This window comes from Mus pahari, chromosome 8 (assembly GCF_900095145.1).
Source record: "Mus pahari chromosome 8, PAHARI_EIJ_v1.1, whole genome shotgun sequence".
Classification (NCBI taxonomy): domain Eukaryota; kingdom Metazoa; phylum Chordata; class Mammalia; order Rodentia; family Muridae; genus Mus; species Mus pahari.
This window is the reverse complement of record NC_034597.1, coordinates 55618205-55625059: the sequence shown is the minus strand read 5'-3', so window position 1 is coordinate 55625059 and position 6855 is coordinate 55618205. Positions and strand designations below refer to the sequence as shown.

Genomic DNA, 6855 nt, shown 5'->3' with positions numbered 1-6855 from the left:
GGAACTCACTTTGTAGTCCAGGCTGACCTCGAACTCAGAAATCTGCCTGTCTCTGTCTCCCAAGTGCTGGGATTAAAGGCGTGTACCACCACGCCCAGCTTGTTTTGTTGTTTTGAGATAGGGTCTCATGTAGCCTAGACTAGTCTTGAAATCACTGTAAAGATGAGGGTGATGCTGAATTACCAATTCTCCTGGCTCCAGCTCCCACATGCTAGAATTCTGGACCAGCACCTGGTTCATAGTGCTCTTTTTGATTTCAGGACACAACCATCTTTTAAAAAGGTTTATTTTGGCTGGAGAGATGGCTCAGCAGTTAAGAGCACTGACTGCTCTTCCAGTAGGTCCTGAGTTCAACTCCAGGTTCACAACCATCTGTAATGGGATCTCATGCCCTCTTCTGGTGTGTCTGAAGGCAGCCACAGTGTACTCATATACATAAAGCGAGTAACTATTTTTTTAAAAAGAAGAGAAATAAAAAGGGTTATTTTTAATTTTAAGATTGTGTGTGTGTGTGTGTATGTGTGTGTATGCATATGTGCCTAAGAAGTCTAAAAGACGGTATCAGATCCCAGGGAGCTGAAGTCACAGGTAGTTGCGAGCTGCCAAAGTGGGTGCTGGAACTTGAACTTGAGTCTTCTGCTAGAGAAGCTAGACTTCTCTAGCAGAAGTACACAATCCCAACTGCTGAGCCTCCTCTCCCAACTGCTGAGCCTTCTCTCAGCCCTGATACTGCCCTGTTTTTCAAAATCTCTAAGTGTTGCAGCTTATGTGCTTATATTATTTTAAATTACTTTCAGATTTATTTGCTTTATTTTATGTGTATGAGTATTTGGGCTACATGCATGTCTGTGTACCACATGCATGTTTGATGCCCTCAGAAGTCAGAAGTTACCATATCCCCTGGATCTGGGACATGCTATGCCACACCCACAGGTGCTTGAGAGAACTACTTTGGACTGAGAAATGAACTCGGGTCCTCTATAAGAACACAGTGTTGAGCCATCTCTCCAGCCTATGTATATATATATTATATGGAAGTACACTGTAGCTGTCTTCAGACACACCAGAAGAGGGCATCAGATCCCATTACAGATGGTTGTGAGCCACCATGTGGGTGCTGGGATTTGAACTCAGGAGCTCCAGAAGAGCAGTCAATGCTCTTAACCGCTGAGCCATCTCTCCAGCCCCCCTTATATATTTTTGAGGTACATGACTGTAATACATTTTCAAAAGACAGCATAAATATGATAGGACTGATAAACATGAACTGGCGTTTAATAAAAACAGCATGTTCCATTCTGTCCCATGATGTTGTGGGATATTTTTACTCTCTTCTTGCACCAGGAAGAAAAGGTCATTTGTGTCACCAGGGAAGGGAGCTGCAACTTGGGAGTGTTTGCAGGGTCAGACTTTACTAAACTAACCTCCATTTACATTCGTTTCACCATTTATTTCCTAGCTCCTTGCATTAATCAGCTTTCTCTAGCAGCATACACAACATTATATGAGGGGATTTATTAAACAGCTTACAGGATCAGACTCTAAATAGTCCCACAATGGCTGATCGTACCACAGAGGAACCAGAAGCCAACACTGCTTATCCAAGGACCAGTGAGTCAGGCTTATGGGTTCAATGCCTCAGAGCCCCTGGATTGCTGTTAGAGCAAGTCAGTGTTCAGAGAGTCTGGAGCCAGATGCCCACAGTCATTGACAGCAGCAAAGTGTTTACTGGGGCACTGGAGAGATGGCTCAGCCATTAGAAGTCCTGTTGTTCTCAAAGAGGACATGGTTTCAGTGTCCAACACCTACATGGTTGTTCACAACTACCTGTAACTCTGTTTCCAGGGGATTAAATTCCTTCTGGCCTTCAGGCTTCTGCATGTGTTTGTTGGAAATAAACTCATTCAGGCACACAAACATGCATATAAACACACACACACACACACACACACACACACACACATACACGCGCACAGGCACAGTCTTCAGCTTGTTGTGGCTCACCTTTAATCCCAAAACTTGGGAAGCAGCCAGGCAGATCTCTGTGAGTTTAAAGTAGCTTGCCAGACTGTATAGTGAGAGAGACTCTCACTATATAAGTATAATAGATATAAAAAATAAATAGAAATAAATAGAAAGAGAAATAGAAGTATTCTGACTCCAGCCTTTTAAAAAGATGGTTGTGTCCTGAAATCAAAAGGAGCACTATGAACCAGATGCTGGCCATTAGAAAGGCGTGCCTTTCTCAGGGGAAAATACATCCCCTCTTCCTGGATATGGTAAACACAGACCCCCTCCTGCACCCACTATTTCTCAATTGTCTTTTGCTCAAAATAACCAATATGTAAAAATGACATCCTTTGAGGTGGCATATTCTAGATCATCCTTAGTTGTAATTGCTGTGGCTGTGACTTGACCCATCAGTGGATGGACTAGTAAGTTCTGAAAAAGAAAATCAGTTTCGCCACGAAGGGTCTAGCACATTTATTACCAAAATGTCTTAAGTAGTTTTGTCCCAGAACACTTTGGTTTTAACCTCTGAATTGAGAAATAAACTCACTATGTAGCCCAGGCTGGCCTCAAACTCACAGCAATCCCCATCTCAGCCTCTTAAGTGCTGGGATTTCAGGTGTGCTCCACCAAGACAGCTTTACAGAAAAAACACACAAAAAATGGGTCTCATATACTTCAACTGATCTTGAACTTGCTCTGTACCAGAGGCTGGTCTTGAACTCTTGATCAGCTTGCTCCTGCCATCCTTGCCTCCCCCCCACCCCCAAATGGGATTAGAGGCTTCTTTAGAGAAACTGCATTCCTGCTGATTCACTGAGAAACACTTGACTGTCTCGTCTAGTCTGGGGTTTGTAAGAGCCATCCTCCGTATGTGGTCTTAGCCTCCTTCTCCACCAAGCATAAGCCAAAATTATGGTCCATGTAATATGCTCTGCTTTGATTACTGGCCTTCCTAATTGAGTCCCTGTGTCCTTCCAACTGTCATTAAGATAGGTCAGGTACATAGCCTTCTATTTTAGTAACAACTGAATCATGCATTTGTTGGTATATAATCTGAACCTTTAAAACCACGGTCAGAATATTCCCAATGTTAAAAATTAAACAAATACTATCCCAGTACAAACAAAGGCAGCTAGTGAGTCCACAGGCAAAGTCAAAGACTGACAGCTAACACTTGCAGTTGGAAGGTCTTTGGAGCTGTGTCCTTGGGTCATATCCTACCCAGTGGCAGTAGCAGTGGGCAATCTATTACTGGGGAAGAGCCAAAGGGCCAACATCCGCAGCTCCGGACACGGCCAATGGACGTGTACATGGACTATCTAGGCACTCTCCATGGGAACTAAAGGTACGGTAGCTTTCAGCCCTGTATTTTAGTCACTATGTAGGTTTTATACTTGCCCCATGGTCTTCCACATTCCTCAATATAAACTCAATATTCCTCAATATAAACTAGGGCTCCCCAGTGTCTTGGGGGGGGAGGAGGGTTCTCCTAAAATGTGAAACATTTGGCATTAAACTTGTAACACAACTGCCATGAAAAGGAGACACTCAATCATTCTGGTAGAGGTAGATGCTTGTGTAACTCTTTTAGAGAGAATCCTATATGTGAGTCTCCAGAGGAGTCTTACACATGTTTATTACTTTCAATCTAGTAATTCCACTTCTCAGTGACTTATCTTAAAGAAACAATGAGAACGTCAGCAAGATGTTCCACTGGCAAAGGCCTGGCTAGCCTGAGTTTGATCCCAGAAACCCACGTGAATGTGTGAAGAGCTAACTGCATAAATTTATCCCCCTTCTTACACACACACACACACACACACACACACACACACACACTTGACTACGTGTGGGCTATGGTAAGCCCACCTTCCATTTTCTTGGATTTATCCCAATTCCCTCCCTTGGCTCCTGTGAATGTTATCAACTTCCTTATTAGAACAGAAACTGGAAATGACGACCATAAAAGGCACCGACGGAAGGTGGAGCCTGGGGTGGGACTGGGACTTAGGTTGGCAAGGTGCACGGTTCAGGCTGCAAAGTTCCGAGGCTGGAGGCCATCCTGGGGACAGCCTGGATGGTAAGCATTGACAGCCAAGGACTGATCAAAGATGGATGGCTGGTTGGGGGCAGTCAGTAGCAAAGACCAGAATAGAAACTATAGCAGCAGTCAAGGTGCCAGGAGGTCAAGGCGAGTCTGAAACTGGTTCTCCTTCTAGGATGTTATCAGTAAACCATAAACCAGATTAGGAACCCAGGAAGTCAGGAGGGTGAGTGAGTCAAGGCGTGTTCGTAACCTTATTTGAAGACACGGCTTGTTTGCCTTTCTGAATGCTTCAGGGCAGGAACTGGGGTCATAGGCTATCCCAGGCACTCAGAGAACAGCTGGGGGAGCAACTATGAAGAACTACGTGGCTGTGGGTGGGTCCTGGGTATGAGGGACAGGAGGCCCTGGCAGTGCCACTGGCTAGACTCACTGCAGGGAGCTTTTAAATAAATCCCAGAGTTCAGCCACACCCCAGGCCAATTATATTGGAATGTCTGGGGGTTGGGCTCAGAGTCAGTTAAGGTTTCCTTGGTGATTTAAAGGTTCAGCCAGAGAACCTGGTGGGATCTCAGATCTATTCCTTATGAGGGTGCAGGTGGGGGATCAAGTGACCAACCAGTAATTACAAAACAAACTTTGTAAAAAAAAAAAAAGTGTCTAAAGAAATACTTAAGCCATTGTAAATATATGGGAGTATTTCTATTCTTTTATTTTATTAGGACAGAAGTCTCACTGTGTAGCTCTGGCAGGTCTGGAAGGGAGTAGTCCAGGCTAGTCCAGGCTGGCCTCAACTCCCAGAAGTCCCTCCTGGCTTAGCCTCCCAAGTGTTGGGATTTCAAGGGTGCACCAGTATGTTTGGTTACTGGCACAGGGGGTGGAACAGAGGACTTTGCACATACCAGGCATTGCATTAATTGAGCCTAACCCAGTCCCGGATGGATTTGATCAGAGACTTCCAAAGGCATAGTGATACTGTGGGAAGTGACTGACCCCTGACATACAGGCCAGTCTCCTTCAGCACACCTTTACTAACGCTTGCAGTTAGGATCCACCTCAGTGAACACTGTCCTTCGTCAGTGCTGCCAAAGGCCAGCAGTCGACAGCCTAGCTTTGCAGGTGCACAGTCTAAGGGGAAATGGCTTCCCAAGGTCACAGACAGAGCAGAGTCAGGTGTGACTCCAGGATTTCTGACACAAACTGCCCTTTCTAGCCTCTTCGCTGACTTGACTGCCCTCCACTGAGTGACTGGGCTCTGATTATGCAGAGGGACACGGAGATCTGGTCCGCTCTCCCCCTTAAGAGATGGACGGCTGTCTCCATATTCAAACACAAGGAAGTTGGGTATGCAGGCTCACACCTGGAATCACAGTACTCAGGAGGCTGCAGCAGGAGGATTATCATAAGTTAGAGCCCAGAGTAGGATTGTCGGGGTGGGGAAAGCCTGGTAATAGGCTCGGTTGGTAAGGCACTTCCCTAGCATGCCTGCAACCCTGGATCTGGTTCCCAGAGCTGGTGCATAATCCGGAGTGCAGTCACAGCCGCTGATAGCCTCTCCGTTGGAGGGGTGGAGGCCAGAGGGTCAGAAGTTCAAGGTCATCCTTGGGCATACAGATAGTTTGAGGCCAGCCTCCAGAGTGAGTTCCAAGACAGCCAAGGCTACGCAGAGAAATCCTGTCCAGAAAACCCAAAAAGGTAAAAATGAAAAAGAAAGATAAAATGAAAGAAAAAAGAAAAAAAAACCCTAAGGTTAATGAATGCCAAGAGAAAGTCCCTCCTGTGCTCGTGGACACCCCTTGTCCTCCTCTCTGCTCCTCACCTGGAATGCTGCCCTTGTGCCTTCCTGCCTCACCTAAGGGCAGAAGAGAACGGAAAATGTTCACACGGCTGGGTTCTCAACTGACACCGACCAGCCACGGAAGTAATTTTCCTTCCCAAACTGGGATTCGTTTCCGTCCCTCTGTGTTTTACACCATATTGAATGTCTGAAGTCTCCGTGACTCATGCTATGATATCTGCCACATTCTCTTTAGACACAGGGCATTTCTGCAATGTCACTTATCATCCCTCCCCCGCCCCCACCCTCCCCTCTATCCTTCCCTCCTTCCCTCTCTCTGTCTCACTCCTCTCTCTAATAATGTCTTATACAGCCCAGGCTAGCCTTGAACTCACTATGTAACCATAGATGGACCTGATGATCCTCCGGCTTTACTTTAGGAGACAGATGTGACCCACCAAACTCAGTGTATAGAGTGCTGCAGATTGGACCCAGGGCCTCTTCTCTACTAGGTGAGCACCCTACCGACTGAGTCACATTCCGGCCCCTCTTACCTTCCTGATGTTTCCTGAATCTTTATAACTGGAGATGAAAAAAAAAAAAATCTATGGAGTCAAAGTCGATTTCTGTTTGGGGAAACAAGCTATTTCCAGCAATCTTTTAAATTAAATGGAGGGCCCAATTCAAAACGGAGTGTCTCTTATCAGTGCTGGTATAGTTAAGTGCTATATAAGAGCTATAATAGTTGTGGGGGGTGGTGTGGGGGTGGTCACCCTAGTGAGGACTCAGGGGACTGGGGACAGTAGGAGGTGGTATGTCTGATCCTAGGCAGGCCAGTAGGAGTTCAGGCAGGTAGGACCAATCAAAAGGGCAAGGACGGGGCTGGTGGCTCAGTGGGTAAGAGCACCCGACTGCTCTTACCGGAGTTCAAAGGTCCAGAGTTCAAATCCCAGCAACCACATGGTGGCTCATAACCATCCGTAACAAGATCTGACGCCCTCTTCTGGAGTGTCTGAAGACA

At 46.1% G+C, this 6855-nt stretch overlaps 1 long non-coding RNA gene across 2 annotated transcripts in view; it reads left to right on the top strand.

Annotated features, from left to right (window-relative positions):
* Window positions 1-3235: 3235 nt before the first annotated feature.
* The window catches only part of LOC115064566, a 10183-nt gene continuing 6563 nt past the window's right edge, over window positions 3236-6855 (top strand). The window contains exons 1-2 of one of the 2 annotated variants that reach the window (XR_003844408.1): window positions 3236-3358; window positions 6275-6346. This is a non-coding gene — a long non-coding RNA (uncharacterized LOC115064566). Of the gene's footprint in view, window positions 3359-6207; window positions 6347-6855 lie in introns of both variants that reach the window. The other variant, XR_003844409.1, reaches the window with a different exon arrangement.